Source organism: Dendrobates tinctorius, unplaced genomic scaffold, assembly GCF_039654945.1.
Source record: "Dendrobates tinctorius isolate UK_male_01 unplaced genomic scaffold, ASM3965494v1 ptg000035l, whole genome shotgun sequence".
Taxonomy (NCBI): domain Eukaryota; kingdom Metazoa; phylum Chordata; class Amphibia; order Anura; family Dendrobatidae; genus Dendrobates; species Dendrobates tinctorius.
In genome coordinates, this window is record NW_027361703.1 from 5,324,164 (window position 1) to 5,346,579 (window position 22,416).

A 22,416-nucleotide genomic window follows, 5' to 3' on the forward strand; every position below is an offset into this window, starting at 1 on the left:
CTACGAAACCAGCCTTTATTACCAGAACCCGCAGCCCACATAGGAAGCACCGAAACTGCAGGCACCATAGACTCGGCTAACCCGACCGCAACACGACAGGACAACGTATTGGTGGCAAAGTGACGTTGACAATCCCCGGAAACAGCAGGCGTGCTGGAACCAGGCTGGGCAGGAGGGAGAACCCGTGCCAAAGACACTTCTGAGCAGCAACTGGCGATGTTGGAGCCCAGGGTCAATCATGCAGCAGGTTGAGGCCTACTTGGAGCGAGTAGTAAATAAGATGCAGTGTGATTTTGGAGGCAGCAGGAGACTTTGTCGTCCACACAGCAGGGGAGCAGCTGCCGTTACTGAACCCCACAAACACTGGAGCATGTGTTTTTCTCTGTGCAGATGGCACTTCTGAGCAACAACTGGCTGTGTTGAAGCCCAGGATCAATCATGGAGCAGGCTGAGGCCTACTGGAAGCAAGTTTTATATCGGTTGTACACTACTACTGATTGTAACCGTGCTCCACTTAGGCCTCAGGCTCTACTGTCTCTAGTAATTCCCCTGGCCTCCAACCCCGCCAGTTGCTGCTCTGAAGTGGCGTCTGCACAATCCACACTTGTTCCTGGGTTACAGGGGCTCAGTCACGTCAGTTAATCCCCTGATGTGTGTCCGGCAAGGTCTCCTGCTCTATCCACATTCCCACTACTAGCAATGGGAATGTGGACAGAGCAGGAGACATTGCCGGTCACACATCAGGGGATCAACTGACGTGACTGAGTCCCTGTAACACAGGAACAAGTGTGGATTGTGCAGACGCCACTTCAGAGAAGCAACTGGCGGGGTTGGAGGCCAGGGGAAATACTAGAGACAGTGGAGCACGGTTAAAAATCAGTAGTAGTGTGACTGTGTAGGCAGCAGGAGACTTTGCCATCCACACAGCAGGGGAGCAGCTGGCGTTACTGAACCCCACTGACACAGGAGCTAGTGTTTCTCTCTGTGCGGACGGCACTTCCAAGCAACAACTGGCTGTATTGAAGCCCAGGATCAATCATGGAGCAGGCTGAGGCCTACTTGGAACGAGTAGAAAATAAGATGTAGTGTGACTGTGTAGGCAGCAGGAGACTTTGCCATCCACACAGCAGGGGAGAAGCTGGCATTACTGAACCCCACTAACACTGGAGCATGTGTTTTTCTCTGTGCAGACATCACATCCGAGCAACAACTGGCTGTGTTGAAGCCCAGGATCAATCATGGAGCAGGCTGAGGCCTGATGTTTTTTGCATGTGGAGGCAGCAGGAGACATTGCCGTCCACACAGCAGGGGAACAGCTGACGTTACTGAACCCCACTAACACAGGAGCTAGTGTGTTTTACTCTGTGAAGACGGCACTTCTGAACACCAACTGGCGTTGTTGGAGCCCAAGATCAAGCATGGAGCAGGCAGAGGCCTGATGGTTTTTGAATGTGGAGGCAGCAGGAGACCAGCTGACGTTACAGAACCCCACTAACACAGGAGCTAGTGTGTTTTTCTCTGTGAAGACGGCACTTCTGAACACCAACTGGCGTTGTTGGAGCCCAGGATCAAGCATGGAGCAGGCTGAGGCCTGATGTTTTTTGCATGTGGAGGCAGCAGGAGACATTGCCGTCCACACAGCAGGGGAACAGCTGACGTTACTGAACCCCACTAACACAGGAGCTAGTGTGTTTTACTCTGTGAAGACGGCACTTCTGAACACCAACTGGCGTTGTTGGAGCCCAGGATCAAGCATGGAGCAGGCAGAGGCCTGATGTTTTTTGCATGTGGAGGCAGCAGGAGACATTGCCGTCCACACAGCAGGGGAACAGCTGACGTTACTGAACCCCACTAACACAGGAGCTAGTGTGTTTTACTCTGTGAAGACGGCACTTCTGAACACCAACTGGCGTTGTTGGAGCCCAGGATCAAGCATGCAGCAGGCGGAGGCCAACTTGCAGCAAGTTTTATATAGGTTGTAGACTACTACTGATTGTAACCGTGCTCCACTAGGGCCTCTGGCTCCACTGTCTCTAGTATTTCCCCTGGCCTCCAACCCCGCCAGTTACTGCTCTGAAGTGGCGTCTGCACAATCCACTCGTTCCTGTGTTACTGGGGCTCAGTCACGTCAGTTGATCCCCTGATGTGTGTCCAGCAATGTCTCCTGCTCTGTCCACATGTGGACAGAGCAGGAGACATTGCCGGACACACATCAGGGGATCAACTGACGTGACTGAGCCCCAGTAACACAGGAACAAGTGTGGATTGTGCAGACGCCACTTCAGAGCAGAAACTGGCGGGGTTGGAGGCCAGGGGAAAAACTAGAGACAGTGGAGCCAGAGGCCTAAGTGGAGCACGGTTAAAAATCAGTAGCAGTTTGAATGTGGAGGGAGCAGGAGACTTTGCCGTCCAAACAGCAGGGGAGCAGCTTGCGTTACTGAACACCACTAACACAGGAGCAAGTGTTTTTCTCTGTGCAGACGGCACTTCTGAGCGACAACTGGCTGTGTTGAAACCCAGGGATTACAGTTCAGGTTGTAGAAACATGAACACAACAGGAGACCTGGATACTGTTTCCAACCAATTATTTATTCGGGAAGAGGCCTGGCAAATTCTGGCAAGATCCAGGCCTTGTTCATTTTCAGAAAAGTAAGCTGGTCAACGTTATCGGAGGATAGTCGCGTGCGACGGTCTGTTAGTACACCACCTGCGGCACTAAAGACGCATTCCGATAATACACTGGCAGCAGGGCAAGCCAGCACCTCCAATGCATACTGGCTAAGCTCTGGCCACGTATCCAGTTTAGAGACCCAAAACTTGAAGGGGGAAGAGCCATCTGGGAGTACACTGACAGGGAAAGACATGTAGTCTGTCACCATCTGACGGAACGTTGCCTCCTGCTGACTGGAGCGGTCTGTGATGGTGTAGACATTTGTGGCGGGGACACAAAACTTCGCCACATTTGGGCCATAGTGGTCTTGCCTTGTGCTGAGGCGCTGCCTCAGCTCCCTCTTTGTGCCGAGCTTCCTCCACTGCCTCGACGCACAGAGCTGCTTTGTAAAGCACTAGCAGCTCTGCTGTCGGGTGGAATGGAGAACATGTTGGACTGCACCAGTGTGTCTTGGTACTCCCGCAGTTTACGCTCCCGGTTCAACGGTGGTATGAGGCTTTGTAAGTTGTCCCGGTAGCGAGGATCTAGGAGGGTGTACACCCAATAATCAGTCGTGTTGAGAATGTGGGCAATGTGGCGGTCGTTTCTCAGGCACTGCAGCATGAAATCAACCATGTGCTGCAGACTCCCACATGCCAAAGAAACGCTGTCCCCTGCTTGAGTCGTCATCTCTGCCTGCTCTGCATCACCCCACCCTCGCTGTACATACTGACTAGAGCATTGTGTACCTCCCTCCTCTGGAGAGATGTCTTCCTCCTCCTCTGGAGAGATGTCTTCCTACTCCATTGACTCCTCCTCATCCTCCTCACAGTGTCCCCTGCCTAGGCCTTTGTGAGGAACCACGTAGCGCTTACTGTCCAGAAGCAGATGGCATTTGTGACTCCTCATCCTCCACCTCTTCCAAAACCTCCTCCCTTAGTGCTTGCAGTGTTTTTTGAAGCAGGCAGATAAGGGGGACAGTCATGCTGACTAGTGCATCATCTGCACTCACCATCCGCGTGGAATCTTCGAAGGCACGCGAAACGAGGCAGATGTCCTTCATAGAGGCCCACTCAGTGGTGCTGAAGTGTGACCGGCGCACAGTGCGACTCGTTTGCGCCTGATGCAGCTGGTACTCCATGACTGCTGCCTGCTGCTCACACAACCGCTCCAACATATGTAACGTTGAATTCCACCTGGTGGGTAGGTCACATATGATGCGATGTTCCGGAAGGCGGAATCGGCGCTGCAGAGCAGCAAGGCGCGATCTTGCCGTGCTGGAACACCGCAAGTGAGCGCACTCTATGTGGCCCTTGTGCAGCAGTGCATCAACATCTGGATAGTCCCTCAGAAAGCTCTGCACGACCAAGTTCAGCACATGTGCCAGACATGGGATGTGAGTGAAGTTGCCTAGGCCCAGAGCTGCCACCAGATTACGGCCATTGTCACACACTACCAAGCCCGGCTGGAGATTCGCTGGCACAAACCACACGTCGCTCTCCTGCTTGATGGCATTCCAGAGCTCCTGCGCTGTGTGACTTCGATTCCCCAAAGAAATTAATTTGAGTACGGCCTGTTGACGTTTGGCCACAGCTGTGCTCATATCGGTCGTAACAGGCTCCTGCAGCGCTGTTTCTGAGGAACTTGAGTAGGAGGAGGAGTCAATGTGTAGAGGCTGGATTCCTGCAATCCGTGGAGTTGGCAGAACACGTACAGCGCCACTCTCCAGATCTGTACCCGGCTCCACAACATTGACCCAATGGGTAGTGAGGGAAAGGTATCGTCCGTGTCCATGGTTACTGGTTCACGCATCGGTGGTCAGGTGGACCTTGCAACTGACGGCGTTTAGTAGTGCATGTTTTATTTTTCCCTCCACATGTTTTTGCAGGGCAGGGACGGCTTGCCTGCTGAAATAAAAGCGACTCGGCACGGTGTATTGTGGGACTGCCAATGCCATGAAGTTCCGGAAGGTGTCAGTCTCCACCAGCCTGTACGAGAGCATTTCAAGGGCCAGTAGTTTGGCAGTGCCAGCATTCAGAGCCTGTGCTCGGGGATGGTTTGCCGAGTACGGCCGCCTTTTATCCCATGCCTGTGCTACCGATGGCTGTAGAGTGGCCTGGGAGTGTGAGGATGACTGGGAACGTGGTGCTGTGGGTGGAATGTCACTGGGTCTCCGGACAACAGTGCCAGAGGTTCTTCCTTGGCGATCCTGTAAGGAAGCCGAACCAGCTGTGTGTGAGCTGGAGGAAGAGGTCCCAACACGAGCTGAAGAGGTGGTGCTGTACATTGGCCTACGTCTTCAGTGTGTCTGTGTAACTCCACCTCGTGCTTGGTCCGCACATGTTCCACATATTTGTGGTATTGAGGTTGCTGACATTTTTCCCTCTTTTGACTTTCTGATGACACAGCTTGCATTTGACAAAGCAAATGTCATCTGCAACTGTGTCAAATAAGGACCACGCACTGCAAGTCTTGGGAGCGCCCGTTTTGGCTTTTGAAAGAGGAATGCTCCTAACGAGTGCTGAAGTGGAGGCTACAGGCAACCAAGTCTGCCCCCTCCCTCCTGTTTTGGCCGTTCGGGGAATCTCTTCCTCAGAGCTGCTCCCACCACCTTCCTGTTCCTCAAGCCATGATGGGTCAAGGAACTCATCATCTGCACTCCCCTCTTCAAACACCTGCTTCTCCTGGGTTGTCTCGCCAGCACCGTATGCACCAGAAAGTGGCACCTGAGTCTCGTCATCATCTGATGCGTACTGAGGTGTGCTGACCATAGGCACTGGCCCACCCGCCTCTTCAGATTCAGAGGGACAAAGAAGTTGCACATCACTGCATACTCCCTCTTCTTCACGTTCTTGAATGCTGGTTGGCTGGCCCCCTCTTTCCAAGCCAACAGATTCAGAGAACAGAAGTAGAGATGGCTCCTGTCCAGTGCTCTCAGACTGCCTGGGCACTTTGGCAGGTGAAGAGACAGATGGTTGCTCTTCAGTGCTCTGGCCCTGAGAGGACGTGGAAGTCATTGAAGTCGATGCGTTAGCTGCCATCCATCCGACAACGGCTTCAATTTGTTCATCCCGCAGCAGTGGGGTACGGCGAGGTCCTACAAAGCTGCGCATAAAGGACTGTTGCCTGCTAAAACTGGGGGATGCTGACTCACTGGTGCCCGCAGCAGGCACAGAATCCCCACGTCCTCTCCCTGCTGAAACTCCACGCCCACGTGCCTTACTCCCTGCCTTCTTCATCTTGGTAGACTGATAAAGATAAGCAGAAAAGTACAAAGGGGGGGCTTAGTGTGCTTATTCCTGAACAGCTGGTAACAGGTATAAGAAACACTAATTTTATGAAGAGTGTGTGTGGACTACACTTTAATAGGAGCTAATGTGGCCTACACAACTGTCAAATGGAGTGTTTGGTGAACTTTATTTTGTTTTTTTTTTTTGAAAGAAAACGAAAAGGATGTGACCAAAGATTTGAAAGCGATAGTATCACAAACTTTTTGGAGCTATTACAATGCAGGAAGGTAACCTACAATGCAAAAGATGAGGCTCCAAAAAATAGGGTAATACTAATCTGGCTGCAGCTGAAGGGCACAAGCCAGAAAAAAGGCTCATCTATCTACTCCTATATAGTGTTTGCAACCAACCAATGTAGATGGATACGGATCGATGCACACTAATAGGAGAATAAAAAATGAGCTGCAATAAAAGAAAAATATGTGTGAGGCAGTGACGCACGCTGTGCGGCCTACAACCAGACGTAGCTGAAGGACACACTACTTAGCGTGAGCTGCACTCACACACAGAGACCTCTCAGACAGCCGTGAACAGTGTAGCAAACTGGGCACTAGCACTGAAAGGCTGCAGAGAGGCTCTGCTGTCTACTCCTATAGTGTTTGCATCCAACGTATATGGATACGGATGGATGCACAGTGCACACTAATAGGAGAATGAAAAATGAGCAGCAAAAAAAGAAAAAATATGTATGAGGCAGTGACACACGCTGAGCGGCCTACAACCAGACGTGGCTGCAGGACACACTACTCAGCGTGAGCTGCACTCACACAGCCCTTGCAGACAGCTGTGAACACTGCTGCAAGGCAAAAGAAAGCTACAGTGGTGGATTATGTAGCCTGAGTAAAGCACACTGTGATTGTGAAAATCGCTATCGCTAACTGTCCCTCACAGTCTTGAACAGCAACCTGTCCCTATAACTGAATTCACAGCAGAGTGAACCCGAAATGGCGGCGGCGGCTTTTATAGTGCATCATGACATCATTTCAGCAGCCAATCACAGCCATGCCATTAGTTAACATGCCTAACAGGATGTGCCCACACTTCTGAGGATTGTCATTGGCTGAATCAAATCAAACTGGCTCATAGCATTATGGGAACTTCCGATGCCAGTATTCGATATGCTAAAAGTATCGGAACTCAGTATCGGAATTCCGATACAGTGAATATCGGCCGATACCCGATACTTGCGGTATCGGAATGCTCAACAATATCCATAACTTGTTAGATAGCAAAATATATGACAGATACATGACTATGCTAATAAAAGGATTTCATCTGATAAGGGTTACTACATCTGTATTTATGCTAGCCTCATTAATTATAAAATTAAGTACTGTACAATTGATACTCTTAATAGTGTGTAATACACTCCATCGGGAGTCAGCTCTGCTTGCCTGCTAAGGCCTGATTCACACTTCAGTTTTTCCTGTCAGTCCGAGTTCGCCAAAATAGCGGAAAACGGATCCGCAGGCGGACTGACAGGAACGGGTGGCATCGGATCGGCGGATGTACGGATCTGCCGAAGTTGAAAAATTAAAGGAACCGCGCCTGTGAAAAAAAAAAAAGTAAAAATACCGTCGATGTAGCGCTGTCCGTGAGCGGGCGTGGTGACGCGGGAGCTGTGGGCACGGCGGGATCAGCAGCGGTGAAGTAGCGGGAGCAGCAGTGTTGGTCGCGGCATCAGTAGGTGCGCTATCGTGGAGAAGTTGCTGTAAAGGAGCGGCGATGTGGAGGATTATGTCATGGAGAGAGATTTTATATCCAGCAGCCAGACAGAAATGCGGGTTAATTTAGTAAATAGCGGATCCGGAGAACAAAATAACGTTACATGCTCTGTCCGGGCCGCTGAGCGGACGCCAAAATCTTGGCGGATCCGTACAAAAGCGGATCGAACGGACGACCATCCGTCAAGATCCGCCGATAATGCAAGTCTACGAGGAAAATAACGGATCAGCCAAGAAAAAAGACGGATCCATTTTTTTTTTCAAATCGGCGGATCTTGACTGATGGTCACAAACGGAAGTGTGAAACAGGCCTTAAGCGGTCCTCACATGATGACCCATAAGCATTTCTCATACTTCTGATGACATGCCGAATAACTTCTCTACCTGCCTCTCGACATGTCACTGTAATTATGCTAATCACATGAGTAGTCATATAATCACCACTCAAACTGCTCAACGGGGGTTGTCCACTACTTGGAAAAAGTATTTTCAATTCCTTTATTTCCCAATGTAAAATAATAACAGCTAGTGCCCACTGTTCCAGCAGTGTCACCTCTCCCTGGGCACGGAGCCAGGCTTAGGTACCAATACACAACCAGAAGCCCAGGCAGACCGTGTAGTGTATACAAGCAGAGCACGGAGCCTGACCTAGGGAGCAGTACACTCAGCAGCCCAGGCAGACGGTGCAGTGTACACAGACAGAGCATTAAGCCTGACCTAGGTAGCAGTACAAACTCAGCAGCCCAGACAGATGGTGAAGTGTACACAGGCAGAGCACGGAGCCTGACCTAGGTAGCAGTACACTCAGCAGCCCAGGCAGACGGTGTAGTGTATACAGGCAGAGCACGGAGCATTACCGAGGTAGCAGTATACTCAGCAGCCCAGGCAGACGGTGCAGTATACACAGGCAGGGCATGGAGCATGACCTAGGTAGCAGTACAAACTCAGCAGCCCAGGCAGACGGCGTAGCGTATACAGGCAGAGCACGGAGCATTACCGAGGTAGCAGTATACTCAGCAGCCCAGGCAGACGGTGCAGTATACACAGGCAGGGCATGGAGCCTGACCTAGGTAGCAGTACAAACTCAGCAGCCCAGGCAGACGGCGTAGTGTATACAGGCAGAGCACGGAGCCTGACCTAGGTAGCAGTACACTCAGCAGCCCAGGCAGACGGTGTAGTGTATACAGGCAGAGCACGGAGCCTGACCTAGGTAGCAGTACACTCAGCAGCCCAGGCAGACGGTGTAGTGTATACAGGCAGAGCACGGAGCCTGACCTAGGTAGCAGTATACTCAGCAGCCCAGGCAGATGGTGTAGTGTATACAGGCAGAGCATGGAGCCTGACCTAGGTAGCAGTACACACTCAGCAGCCCAGGCAGATGGTGTAATGTATACAGGCAGAGCATGGAGCCTGACCTAGGTAGCAGCACACTCAGCAGCCCAGGCAGATGGTGTAGTGTATACAGGCAGAGCACGGAGCCTGACCTAGGTAGCCACACACTCAGCAGCCCAGGCAGACGGTGTAGTGTATACAGGCAGAGCATGGAGCCTGACCTAGGTAGCAGCACACTCAGCAGCCCAGGCAGACGGTGTAGTTTATACAGGCAGAGCACGGAGCCTGACCTAGGTAGCAGTACACTCAGCAGCCCAGGCAGACGGTGTAGTGTATACAGGCAGAGCACGGAGCCTGACCTAGGTAGCAGTACACTCAGCAGCCCAGGCAGACGGTGTAGTGTATACAGGCAGAGCATGGAGCCTGACCTAGGTAGCAGCACACTCAGCAGCCCAGGCAGACGGTGTAGTGTATACAGGCAGAGCACGGAGCCTGACCTAGGTAGCAGTACACTCAGCAGCCCAGGCAGACAGTGTAGTGTATACAGGCAGAGCATGGAGCCTCACCTAGGTAGCAGCACACTCAGCAGCCCAGGCAGACAGTGTAGTGTATACAGGCAGAGCACGGAGCCTGACCTAGGTAGCAGTACACTCAGCAGCCCAGGCAGACGGTGTAGTGTATACAGGCAGAGCACGGAGCCTGACCTAGGTAGCAGTACACTCAGCAGCCCAGGCAGACAGTGTAGTGTATACAGGCAGAGCACGGAGCCTGACCTAGGTAGCAGTACACTCAGCAGCCCAGGCAGACGGTGTAGTGTATACAGGCAGAGCACGGAGCCTGACCTAGGTAGCAGTACACTCAGCAGCCCAGGCAGACGGTGTAGTGTATACAGGCAGAGCACGGAGCCTGACCTAGGTAGCAGTACACTCAGCAGCCCAGCCAGACGGTGTAGTGTATACAGGCAGAGCACGGAGCCTGACCTAGGTAGCAGTACACTCAGCAGCCCAGGCAGACGGTGTAGTGTATACAGGCAGAGCACGGAGCCTGACCTAGGTAGCAGCACACTCAGCAGCCCAGGCAGACAGTGTAGTGTATACAGGCAGAGCACGGAGCCTGACCTAGGTAGCAGCACACTCAGCAGCCCAGGCAGACAGTGTAGTGTATACAGGCAGAGCACGGAGCCTGACCTAGGTAGCAGTACACTCAGCAGCCCAGGCAGACAGTGTAGTGTATACAGGCAGAGCATGGAGCCTGACCTAGGTAGCAGCACACTCAGCAGCCCAGGCAGACAGTGTAGTGTATACAGGCAGAGCACGGAGCCTGACCTAGGTAGCAGTACACTCAGCAGCCCAGGCAGACGGTGTAGTGTATACAGGCAGAGCACAGAGCCTGACCTAGGTAGCAGTACACTCAGCAGCCCAGGCAGACGGTGTAGTGTATACAGGCAGAGCACGGAGCCTGACCTAGGTAGCAGCACACTCAGCAGCCCAGGCAGACGGTGTAGTGTATACAGGCAGAGCACGGAGCCTGACCTAGGTAGCAGCACACTCAGCAGCCCAGGCAGACGGTGTAGTGTATACAGGCAGAGCACGGAGCCTGACCTAGGTAGCAGCACACTCAGCAGCCCAGGCAGACGGTGTAGTGTATACAGGCAGAGCACGGAGCCTGACCTAGGTAGCAGCACACTCAGCAGCCCAGGCAGACAGTGTAGTGTATACAGGCAGAGCACGGAGCCTGACCTAGGTAGCAGCACACTCAGCAGCCCAGGCAGACAGTGTAGTGTATACAGGCAGAGCACGGAGCCTGACCTAGGTAGCAGTACACTCAGCAGCCCAGGCAGACGGTGTAGTGTATACAGGCAGAGCACGGAGCCTGACCTAGGTAGCAGTACACTCAGCAGCCCAGGCAGACGGTGTAGTGTATACAGGCAGAGCACGGAGCCTGACCTAGGTAGCAGCACACTCAGCAGCCCAGGCAGACGGTGTAGTGTATACAGGCAGAGCACGGAGCCTGACCTAGGTAGCAGTACACTCAGCAGCCCAGGCAGACAGTGTAGTGTATACAGGCAGAGCACGGAGCCTGACCTAGGTAGCAGCACACTCAGCAGCCCAGGCAGACAGTGTAGTGTATACAGGCAGAGCACGGAGCCTGACCTAGGTAGCAGTACACTCAGCAGCCCAGGCAGACGGTGTAGTGTATACAGGCAGAGCACGGAGCCTGACCTAGGTAGCAGTACACTCAGCAGCCCAGGCAGACGGTGTAGTGTATACAGGCAGAGCACGGAGCCTGACCTAGGTAGCAGTACACTCAGCAGCCCAGGCAGACAGTGTAGTGTATACAGGCAGAGCACGGAGCCTGACCTAGGTAGCAGCACACTCAGCAGCCCAGGCAGACAGTGTAGTGTATACAGGCAGAGCACGGAGCCTGACCTAGGTAGCAGCACACTCAGCAGCCCAGGCAGACAGTGTAGTGTATACAGGCAGAGCACGGAGCCTGACCTAGGTAGCAGCACACTCAGCAGCCCAGGCAGACAGTGTAGTGTATACAGGCAGATCACGGAGCCTGACCTAGGTAGCAGTACACTCAGCAGCCCAGGCAGACGGTGTAGTGTATACAGGCAGAGCATGGAGCCTGACCTAGGTAGCAGCACACTCAGCAGCCCAGGCAGACGGTGTAGTGTATACAGGCAGAGCACGGAGCCTGACCTAGGTAGCAGTACACTCAGCAGCCCAGGCAGACAGTGTAGTGTATACAGGCAGAGCACGGAGCCTGACCTAGGTAGCAGCACACTCAGCAGCCCAGGCAGACAGTGTAGTGTATACAGGCAGAGCACGGAGCCTGACCTAGGTAGCAGCACACTCAGCAGCCCAGGCAGACAGTGTAGTGTATACAGGCAGAGCACGGAGCCTGACCTAGGTAGCAGTACACTCAGCAGCCCAGGCAGACAGTGTAGTGTATACAGGCAGGGCACGGAGCCTGACCTAGGTAGCAGCACACTCAGCAGCCCAGCCAGACGGTGTAGTGTATACAGGCAGAGCACGGAGCCTGACCTAGGTAGCAGCACACTCAGCAGCCCAGGCAGACAGTGTAGTGTATACAGGCAGAGCACGGAGCCTGACCTAGGTAGCAGCACACTCAGCAGCCCAGCCAGACTGTGTAGTGTATACAGGCAGAGCACGGAGCCTGACCTAGGTAGCAGTACACTCAGCAGCCCAGGCAGACGGTGTAGTGTATACAGGCAGAGCACGGAGCCTGACCTAGGTAGCAGTACACTCAGCAGCCCAGGCAGACGGTGTAGTGTATACAGGCAGAGCACGGAGCCTGACCTAGGTAGCAGTACACTCAGCAGCCCAGGCAGACGGTGTAGTGTATACAGGCAGAGCATGGAGCCTGACCTAGGTAGCAGCACACTCAGCAGCCCAGGCAGACGGTGTAGTGTATACAGGCAGAGCACGGAGCCTGACCTAGGTAGCAGTACACTCAGCAGCCCAGGCAGACAGTGTAGTGTATACAGGCAGAGCACGGAGCCTGACCTAGGTAGCAGCACACTCAGCAGCCCAGGCAGACAGTGTAGTGTATACAGGCAGAGCACGGAGCCTGACCTAGGTAGCAGTACACTCAGCAGCCCAGGCAGACAGTGTAGTGTATACAGGCAGAGCACGGAGCCTGACCTAGGTAGCAGCACACTCAGCAGCCCAGGCAGACAGTGTAGTGTATACAGGCAGAGCACGGAGCCTGACCTAGGTAGCAGCACACTCAGCAGCCCAGGCAGACAGTGTAGTGTATACAGGCAGAGCACGGAGCCTGACCTAGGTAGCAGCACACTCAGCAGCCCAGGCAGACAGTGTAGTGTATACAGGCAGAGCACGGAGCCTGACCTAGGTAGCAGTACACTCAGCAGCCCAGGCAGACGGTGTAGTGTATACAGGCAGAGCACGGAGCCTGACCTAGGTAGCAGTACACTCAGCAGCCCAGGCAGACGGTGTAGTGTATACAGGCAGAGCATGGAGCCTGACCTAGGTAGCAGCACACTCAGCAGCCCAGGCAGACGGTGTAGTGTATACAGGCAAAGCACGGAGCCTGACCTAGGTAGCAGTACACTCAGCAGCCCAGGCAGACAGTGTAGTGTATACAGGCAGAGCACGGAGCCTGACCTAGGTAGCAGTACACTCAGCAGCCCAGGCAGACAGTGTAGTGTATACAGGCAGAGCACGGAGCCTGACCTAGGTAGCAGTACACTCAGCAGCCCAGGCAGACAGTGTAGTGTATACAGGCAGAGCATGGAGCCTGACCTAGGTAGCAGTACACTCAGCAGCCCAGGCAGACAGTGTAGTGTATACAGGCAGAGCATGGAGCCTGACCTAGGTAGCAGCACACTCAGCAGCCCAGGCAGACGGTGTAGTGTATACAGGCAGAGCACGGAGCCTGACCTAGGTAGCAGTACACTCAGCAGCCCAGGCAGACAGTGTAGTGTATACAGGCAGAGCACGGAGCCTGACCTAGGTAGCAGCACAGTCAGCAGCCCAGGCAGACAGTGTAGTGTATACAGGCAGAGCACGGAGCCTGACCTAGTTAGCAGAGCACGGAGCCTGACCTAGGTAGCAGTACACTCAGCAGCCCAGCCAGACGGTGTAGTGTATACAGGCAGAGCACGGAGCCTGACCTAGGTAGCAGTACACTCAGCAGCCCAGGCAGACAGTGTAGTGTATACAGGCAGAGCACGGAGCCTGACCTAGGTAGCAGTACACTCAGCAGCCCAGGCAGTGTAGTGTATACAGGCAGAGCACGGAGCCTGACCTAGGTAGCAGCACACTCAGCAGCCCAGGCAGACAGTGTAGTGTATACAGGCAGAGCACGGAGCCTGACCTAGGTAGCAGCACACTCAGCAGCCCAGCCAGACGGTGTAGTGTATACAGGCAGAGCACGGAGCCTGACCTAGGTAGCAGCACACTCAGCAGCCCAGACAGACAGTGTAGTGTATACAGGCAGAGCACGGAGCCTGACCTAGGTAGCAGTACACTCAGCAGCCCAGGCAGACGGTGTAGTGTATACAGGCAGAGCACGGAGCCTGACCTAGGTAGCAGTACACTCAGCAGCCCAGGCAGACGGTGTAGTGTATACAGGCAGAGCACGGAGCCTGACCTAGGTAGCAGCACACTCAGCAGCCCAGGCAGACGGTGTAGTGTATACAGGCAGAGCACGGAGCCTGACCTAGGTAGCAGTACACTCAGCAGCCCAGGCAGACAGTGTAGTGTATACAGGCAGAGCACGGAGCCTGACCTAGGTAGCAGCACACTCAGCAGCCCAGGCAGACAGTGTAGTGTATACAGGCAGAGCACGGAGCCTGACCTAGGTAGCAGTACACTCAGCAGCCCAGGCAGACGGTGTAGTGTATACAGGCAGAGCACGGAGCCTGACCTAGGTAGCAGTACACTCAGCAGCCCAGGCAGACAGTGTAGTGTATACAGGCAGAGCACGGAGCCTGACCTAGGTAGCAGTACACTCAGCAGCCCAGGCAGACAGTGTAGTGTATACAGGCAGAGCACGGAGCCTGACCTAGGTAGCAGCACACTCAGCAGCCCAGGCAGACAGTGTAGTGTATACAGGCAGAGCACGGAGCCTGACCTAGGTAGCAGCACACTCAGCAGCCCAGGCAGACAGTGTAGTGTATACAGGCAGAGCACGGAGCCTGACCTAGGTAGCGGCACACTCAGCAGCCCAGGCATACAGTGTAGTGTATACAGGCAGAGCACGGAGCCTGACCTAGGTAGCAGTACACTCAGCAGCCCAGGCAGACGGTGTAGTGTATACAGGCAGAGCATGGAGCCTGACCTAGGTAGCAGCACACTCAGCAGCCCAGGCAGACGGTGTAGTGTATACAGGCAGAGCACGGAGCCTGACCTAGGTAGCAGTACACTCAGCAGCCCAGGCAGACAGTGTAGTGTATACAGGCAGAGCACGGAGCCTGACCTAGGTAGCAGCACACTCAGCAGCCCAGGCAGACAGTGTAGTGTATACAGGCAGAGCACGGAGCCTGACCTAGGTAGCAGTACACTCAGCAGCCCAGGCAGACGGTGTAGTGTATACAGGCAGGGCACGGAGCCTGACCTAGGTAGCAGCACACTCAGCAGCCCAGCCAGACGGTGTAGTGTATACAGGCAGAGCACGGAGCCTGACCTAGGTAGCAGCACACTCAGCAGCCCAGCCAGACGGTGTAGTGTATACAGGCAGAGCACGGAGCCTGACCTAGGTAGCAGTACACTCAGCAGCCCAGGCAGACGGTGTAGTGTATACAGGCAGAGCACGGAGCCTGACCTAGGTAGCAGTACACTCAGCAGCCCAGGCAGACGGTGTAGTGTATACAGGCAGAGCACGGAGCCTGACCTAGGTAGCAGTACACTCAGCAGCCCAGGCAGACGGTGTAGTGTATACAGGCAGAGCATGGAGCCTGACCTAGGTAGCAGCACACTCAGCAGCCCAGGCAGACGGTGTAGTGTATACAGGCAGAGCACGGAGCTTGACCTAGGTAGCAGTACACTCAGCAGCCCAGGCAGACAGTGTAGTGTATACAGGCAGAGCACGGAGCCTGACCTAGGTAGCAGCACACTCAGCAGCCCAGGCAGACAGTGTAGTGTATACAGGCAGAGCACGGAGCCTGACCTAGGTAGCAGCACACTCAGCAGCCCAGGCAGACAGTGTAGTGTATACAGGCAGAGCACGGAGCCTGACCTAGGTAGCAGTACACTCAGCAGCCCAGGCAGACGGTGTAGTGTATACAGGCAGAGCACGGAGCCTGACCTAGGTAGCAGTACACTCAGCAGCCCAGGCAGACCGTGTAGTGTATACAGGCAGAGCACGGAGCCTGACCTAGGTAGCAGTACACTCAGCAGCCCAGGCAGACAGTGTAGTGTATACAGGCAGAGCACGGAGCCTGACCTAGGTAGCAGCACACTCAGCAGCCCAGGCAGACAGTGTAGTGTATACAGGCAGATCACGGAGCCTGACCTAGGTAGCAGCACACTCAGCAGACCAGGCAGACAGTGTAGTGTATACAGGCAGAGCACGGAGCCTGACCTAGGTAGCAGCACACTCAGCAGCCCAGGCAGACAGTGTAGTGTATACAGGCAGAGCACGGAGCCTGACCTAGGTAGCAGTACACTCAGCAGCCCAGGCAGACGGTGTAGTGTATACAGGCAGAGCACGGAGCCTGACCTAGGTAGCAGTACACTCAGCAGCCCAGGCAGACGGTGTAGTGTATACAGGCAGAGCACGGAGCCTGACCTAGGTAGCAGCACACTCAGCAGCCCAGGCAGACGGTGTAGTGTATACAGGCAGAGCACGGAGCCTGACCTAGGTAGCAGTACACTCAGCAGCCCAGGCAGACAGTGTAGTGTATACAGGCAGAGCACGGAGCCTGACCTAGGTAGCAGTACACTCAGCAGCCCAGGCAGACAGTGTAGTGTATACAGGCAGAGCACGGAGCCTGACCTAGGTAGCAGTACACTCAGCAGCCCAGGCAGACAGTGTAGTGTATACAGGCAGAGCATGGAGCCTGACCTAGGTAGCAGTACACTCAGCAGCCCAGGCAGACAGTGTAGTGTATACAGGCAGAGCATGGAGCCTGACCTAGGTAGCAGCACACTCAGCAGCCCAGGCAGACGGTGTAGTGTATACAGGCAGAGCACGGAGCCTGACCTAGGTAGCAGTACACTCAGCAGCCCAGGCAGACAGTGTAGTGTATACAGGCAGAGCACGGAGCCTGACCTAGGTAGCAGTACACTCAGCAGCCCAGGCAGACAGTGTAGTGTATACAGGCAGAGCATGGAGCCTGACCTAGGTAGCAGTACACTCAGCAGCCCAGGCAGACAGTGTAGTGTATACAGGCAGAGCATGGAGCCTGACCTAGGTAGCAGTACACTCAGCAGCCCAGGCAGACGGTGTAGTGTATACAGGCAGAGCACGGAGCCTGACCTAGGTAGCAGCACACTCAGCAGCCCAGGCAGACAGTGTAGTGTATACAGGCAGAGCACGGAGCCTGACCTAGGTAGCAGTACACTCAGCAGCCCAGGCAGACAGTGTAGTGTATACAGGCAGAGCACGGAGCCTGACCTAGGTAGCAGCACACTCAGCAGCCCAGGCAGACAGTGTAGTGTATACAGGCAGAGCACGGAGCCTGACCTAGGTAGCAGTACACTCAGCAGCCCAGGCAGACGGTGTAGTGTATACAGGCAGAGCACGGAGCCTGACCTAGGTAGCAGCACACTCAGCAGCCCAGGCAGACAGTGTAGTGTATACAGGCAGAGCATGGAGCCTGACCTAGGTAGCAGTACACTCAGCAGCCCAGGCAGACAGTGTAGTGTATACAGGCAGAGCATGGAGCCTGACCTAGGTAGCAGCACACTCAGCAGCCCAGGCAGACGGTGTAGTGTATACAGGCAGAGCACGGAGCCTGACCTAGGTAGCAGTACACTCAGCAGCCCAGGCAGACAGTGTAGTGTATACAGGCAGAGCACGGAGCCTGACCTAGGTAGCAGTACACTCAGCAGCCCAGGCAGACAGTGTAGTGTATACAGGCAGAGCATGGAGCCTGACCTAGGTAGCAGCACACTCAGCAGCCCAGGCAGACAGTGTAGTGTATACAGGCAGAGCACGGAGCCTGACCTAGGTAGCAGTACACTCAGCAGCCCAGGCAGACAGTGTAGTGTATACAGGCAGAGCATGGAGCCTGACCTAGGTAGCAGCACACTCAGCAGCCCAGGCAGACAGTGTAGTGTATACAGGCAGAGCATGGAGCCTGACCTAGGTAGCAGCACACTCAGCAGCCCAGGCAGACAGTGTAGTGTATACAGGCAGAGCATGGAGCCTGACCTAGGTAGCAGCACACTCAGCAGCCCAGGCAGACAGTGTAGTGTATACAGGCAGAGCACGGAGCCTGACCTAGGTAGCAGTACACTCAGCAGCCCAGGCAGACAGTGTAGTGTATACAGGCAGAGCATGGAGCCTGACCTAGGTAGCAGTACACTCAGCAGCCCAGGCAGACGGTGTAGTGTATACAGGCAGAGCACGGAGCCTGACCTAGGTAGCAGCACACTCAGCAGCCCAGGCAGACAGTGTAGTGTATACAGGCAGAGCACGGAGCCTGACCTAGGTAGCAGCACACTCAGCAGCCCAGGCAGACAGTGTAGTGTATACAGGCAGAGCACGGAGCCTGACCTAGGTAGCAGCACACTCAGCAGCCCAGGCAGACAGTGTAGTGTATACAGGCAGAGCACGGAGCCTGACCTAGGTAGCAGTACACTCAGCAGCCCAGGCAGACAGTGTAGTGTATACAGGCAGAGCATGGAGCCTGACCTAGGTAGCAGTACACTCAGCAGCCCAGGCAGACAGTGTAGTGTATACAGGCAGAGCACGGAGCCTGACCTAGGTAGCAGTACACTCAGCAGCCCAGGCAGACAGTGTAGTGTATACAGGCAGAGCACGGAGCCTGACCTAGGTAGCAGTACACTCAGCAGCCCAGGCAGACGGTGTAGTGTATACAGGCAGAGCACGGAGCCTGACCTAGGTAGCAGTACACTCAGCAGCCCAGGCAGACAGTGTAGTGTATACAGGCAGAGCACGGAGCCTGACCTAGGTAGCAGTACACTCAGCAGCCCAGGCAGACGGTGTAGTGTATACAGGCAGAGCACGGAGCCTGACCTAGGTAGCAGTACACTCAGCAGCCCAGGCAGACAGTGTAGTGTATACAGGCAGAGCACGGAGCCTGACCTAGGTAGCAGTACACTCAGCAGCCCAGGCAGACGGTGTAGTGTATACAGGCAGAGCACGGAGCCTGACCTAGGTAGCAGTACACTCAGCAGCCCAGGCAGACAGTGTAGTGTATACAGGCAGAGCACGGAGCCTGACCTAGGTAGCAGTACACTCAGCAGCCCAGGCAGACGGTGTAGTGTATACAGGCAGAGCACGGAGCCTGACCTAGGTAGCAGTACACTCAGCAGCCCAGGCAGACGGTGTAGTGTATACAGGCAGAGCACGGAGCCTGACCTAGGTAGCAGTACACACTCAGTAGCTCAGTAGATGCCATGCTCTACCACTCCCAATGAGACCCTACTGCCCATGCCACTCACCCGCTACCGCCCGGCCCCAGCACCGAGCACCGCCAGCAGTAATGCACGTACAGCTACGGAACATTTCCGCATCCTCTCTGCTTTCCCAATACTGCAGTGCACAGAGGGGCGGGCAGCTTTCTGTGAGCTGTGCATGCTGTCTGCTGCGCAGCTCCGACTCTCTCCCTCCGCCCTCCCTGGACTTCTGGTCATGTGACATGGCTGTAGCTAGAATGTAGGGGCTCCTTGCAGGTCCTGACTACAGCCCATACAGTCTAGCTGATTCACTGCTGAAAGTGATACAATGTATGGCGGGCTCTTTCCAGGTACAGCCTCTGCCATGACAAGAGGAGCTGCAGCTGTGCCTGCTGGGGATCACTGGTGACGTAAGTATGAAAAACGTTTTTTTTTCTTTATCAAATGAATTAAATGGGTGAGGGGGCTGCAAATGATGGAGGGTGCTGGAAATAATGGAGGGGGCTGGAAATAATGGAGGGGGACTGCAAATGATGGAGGGGACTGCAAATGATGGAGGGTGCTGGAAATAATGGAGGGGGGCTGCAAATGGTGGAGGGGGCTGGAAATAATGGAGGGGGCTGGAAATAATGGAGGGGGCTGCAAATGATGGAGGGGGCTGGAAATAATGGAGGGGGCTGCAAATGATGGAGGGGGCTGGAAATAATGGAGGGGGGCGGCAAATGGTGGAGGGTGCTGGAAATAATGGAGGGGGCTGGAAATAATGGAGGGGGCTGGAAATAATGGAGGGGGGCTGCAAATGATGGAGGGGACTGCAAATGATGGAGGGTGCTGGAAATAATGGAGGGGGGCTGCAAATGGTGGAGGGGGCTGGAAATAATGGAGGGGGCTGGAAATAATGGAGGGGGCTGCAAATGATGGAGGGGGCTGGAAATAATGGAGGGGGCTGCAAATGATGGAGGGGGCTGGAAATAATGGAGGGGGGCGGCAAATGGTGGAGGGTGCTGGAAATAATGGAGGGGGCTGGAAATAATGGAGGGGGCTGGAAATAATGGAGGGGGCTGGAAATAATGAAGGGGGCTGCAAATGATGGAGGGGGGCTGGAAATAATGGAGGGGGGCTGGAAATGATGGAGCGGGTGCTGCAAATGATGGAGGGGGTGCTGGAAATATTGAAGGGGGCTGCAAATGATGGAGGGGGCTGCAAATGATGGAGGGGGTGCACATGATGGAGGGGGTGCTGGAAATGATGGAGCAGGCCTGCAAATGATGGGGGGGGGGTGCTGGAAATGATGGAAGGGGGCTGCAAATGATGGAGCGGGTGCTGGAAATGATGGAGGGGGCTGCAAATCATGGAGTGGGTGCTGGAAATTATAAAGGGGGGCTGACAATGATGGAGGGGGCTGCAAATGATGGAGCGGGCCTGCAAATGATGGAGGGGGTGCTGGAAATGATGGAGGGGGCTGCAAATCATGGAGTGGGTGCTGGAAATTATGGAGGGGGCTGCACATGATGGAGCGGGCCTGCAAATGATGGAGGAGGTGCTGCAAATGATGGAGTGGGCTGCAAATTATAGAGGGGGTGCTGGAAATGATGGAGGGGGTTGCAAATGATGGAGGAGGTGCTGGAAATGATGGAGGGGGTTGCAAATGATGGAGGGGGTGCTGGAAATAATAGGGCAGTCCAGCAAATGATGGAGGGGGTGCTGGAAATGATGGAGGGGAGCTGGAAATGATAGTGGGGCTGCAAATGAAAGGGGGCTGCCAATGATGGAGTGGGGCTGCCAATGATGGAGGGGGGTGCTGCCAATGATGAAGGGGGGTGCTGCAAATGATATGTGCTGATGTAGTGCTGCAGTGTAAATTATGGGTGCTGCAGTGCAAATGATGGAGGGGGTGTTGCCAATGATGACAGCGGGGCTGCCAATGATGGAGGGGGCTACAAATGATGGAGGGGGTGCTTAAAATGATGAAAGGGGGGATGCAAATGATGGAGGGGGGTGCTGCAATTTGCAAATTATGGAATGGGGCTTGCAAATGTTGAAAGGGGCTGCAAATGACGGAGGGGGGCTGCATATGATGATGTGAGGGAGGGGATAGGGGACAGCACATGAACGAAAGGGGACTGCACATAAAGTCGGGGGAGAATGGGGGACTGCAAATGATGAAGAGAGGGGGGAAGGGGGACAGCGAATGATGAAGTGAGGGGGACTGCAAATGATGAAATGAGGGACGGGGACAGCAATTGAATTGAAGGTGGGGGATGGGGAGAACAAATGAGGACCTGGGGTGGAGCAAATAATGAATTTTCAGGGTGATGGGAGTAAATGATGTATTGAATGTGGGGTAGAGCAGTTGATAATGAACAGAAGGTGGGAGAGAAAGACATGACAATGAATTGGGGCAGAAGGGGCATGTAAATATAATAAATTGGAGGAGCGGGAGGCACATAGTGGGGGACATTGAGGATGCAGTGACTGGTAATGAGTTGGCGGAAGAGTACAGGGGCTGGAGGAATGGTGGATTATTATATATTAATGGTGGGTGCACGTCTGTATTTAGATGTGTAGTGTAGAAGAAAGGGGAAAAATGGGGAATGTGCTCTGGAAGCCATGCTCAAGGTAACTTTGTGTTATTTTATGTAGAGACGAGTCCTGGCTGAAAGAAATGATGGCGGTCTGCCCTGCATAAAAAAGAAAAGCAAAGATGAGGGACATCAGCTGGAGACGCCACTGGTGAGTCAGTGTGTTACCTGTACACTGACACTATACACTATAACCTGTTCACTGTGCACTATATACAGAGCTTCTGTGTATAATGTCACAGGTAATCACTGTATTACCTGGACACTGACACTGTATTCAGAGCTCCTGTGTATAATGTCACTGATGAGCTCTGTATTACCTGTACACTATATACAATGCTCCTGTGTATAATGGCATTAGTGTTGTGTATTTTTTTTATTAATGATCTGTATTGTAGTATTCGGTCACTATATGGTGGTAGTATGTGATCTGGTTATGGTGTGGCGTTATTTCTCCCTGTATGTGGTATTTTTTGGTCACTATGTGATGGTAATATGTGGTCTGGTCATGGTATGGAGGTATTTGTTCCTTATATATGGTATTATTCGGTCGCTATGTGGTGGTAATATATGGTCTGGTCATGGTGCAACAGTTTTTGTCCCTTGTATGTGGTATTAATGGTCATTCTAAAAAATATATGCAACTCATTCCCTTAAAGAAAAATAAATAAAAATAAACCTAAAAAGAGTATTGGATATTTTAGGAAATGTTTAATAAGTAAGAGTAGAATATGGCCCGGCCAAAGGAGTCTACCTTGC

At 53.9% G+C, this 22,416-nt stretch overlaps 2 protein-coding genes across 3 annotated transcripts in view; one reads left to right on the forward strand and one right to left on the reverse strand.

Annotated features, from left to right (window-relative positions):
* IRAK4 (interleukin 1 receptor associated kinase 4) overlaps positions 1–19,265 on the reverse strand; it is a 77,641-nt gene extending 58,376 nt beyond the window's left edge. Inside the window, exon 1 of the mRNA XM_073573239.1 lies at positions 19,121–19,265. The gene's annotated coding sequence lies outside the window, so the exon portion shown is untranslated. The remainder of the gene's footprint in view (positions 1–19,120) is intronic.
* Positions 19,266–19,284: 19 nt separating this feature from the next.
* PUS7L (pseudouridine synthase 7 like) overlaps positions 19,285–22,416 on the forward strand; it is a 37,222-nt gene continuing 34,090 nt past the window's right edge. The window contains exons 1-2 of one of the 2 annotated variants that reach the window (XM_073573237.1): positions 19,285–19,485; positions 21,719–21,808. The gene's annotated coding sequence lies outside the window, so the exon portion shown is untranslated. The remainder of the gene's footprint in view (positions 19,486–21,718; positions 21,809–22,416) is intronic. The other variant, XM_073573238.1, reaches the window with a different exon arrangement.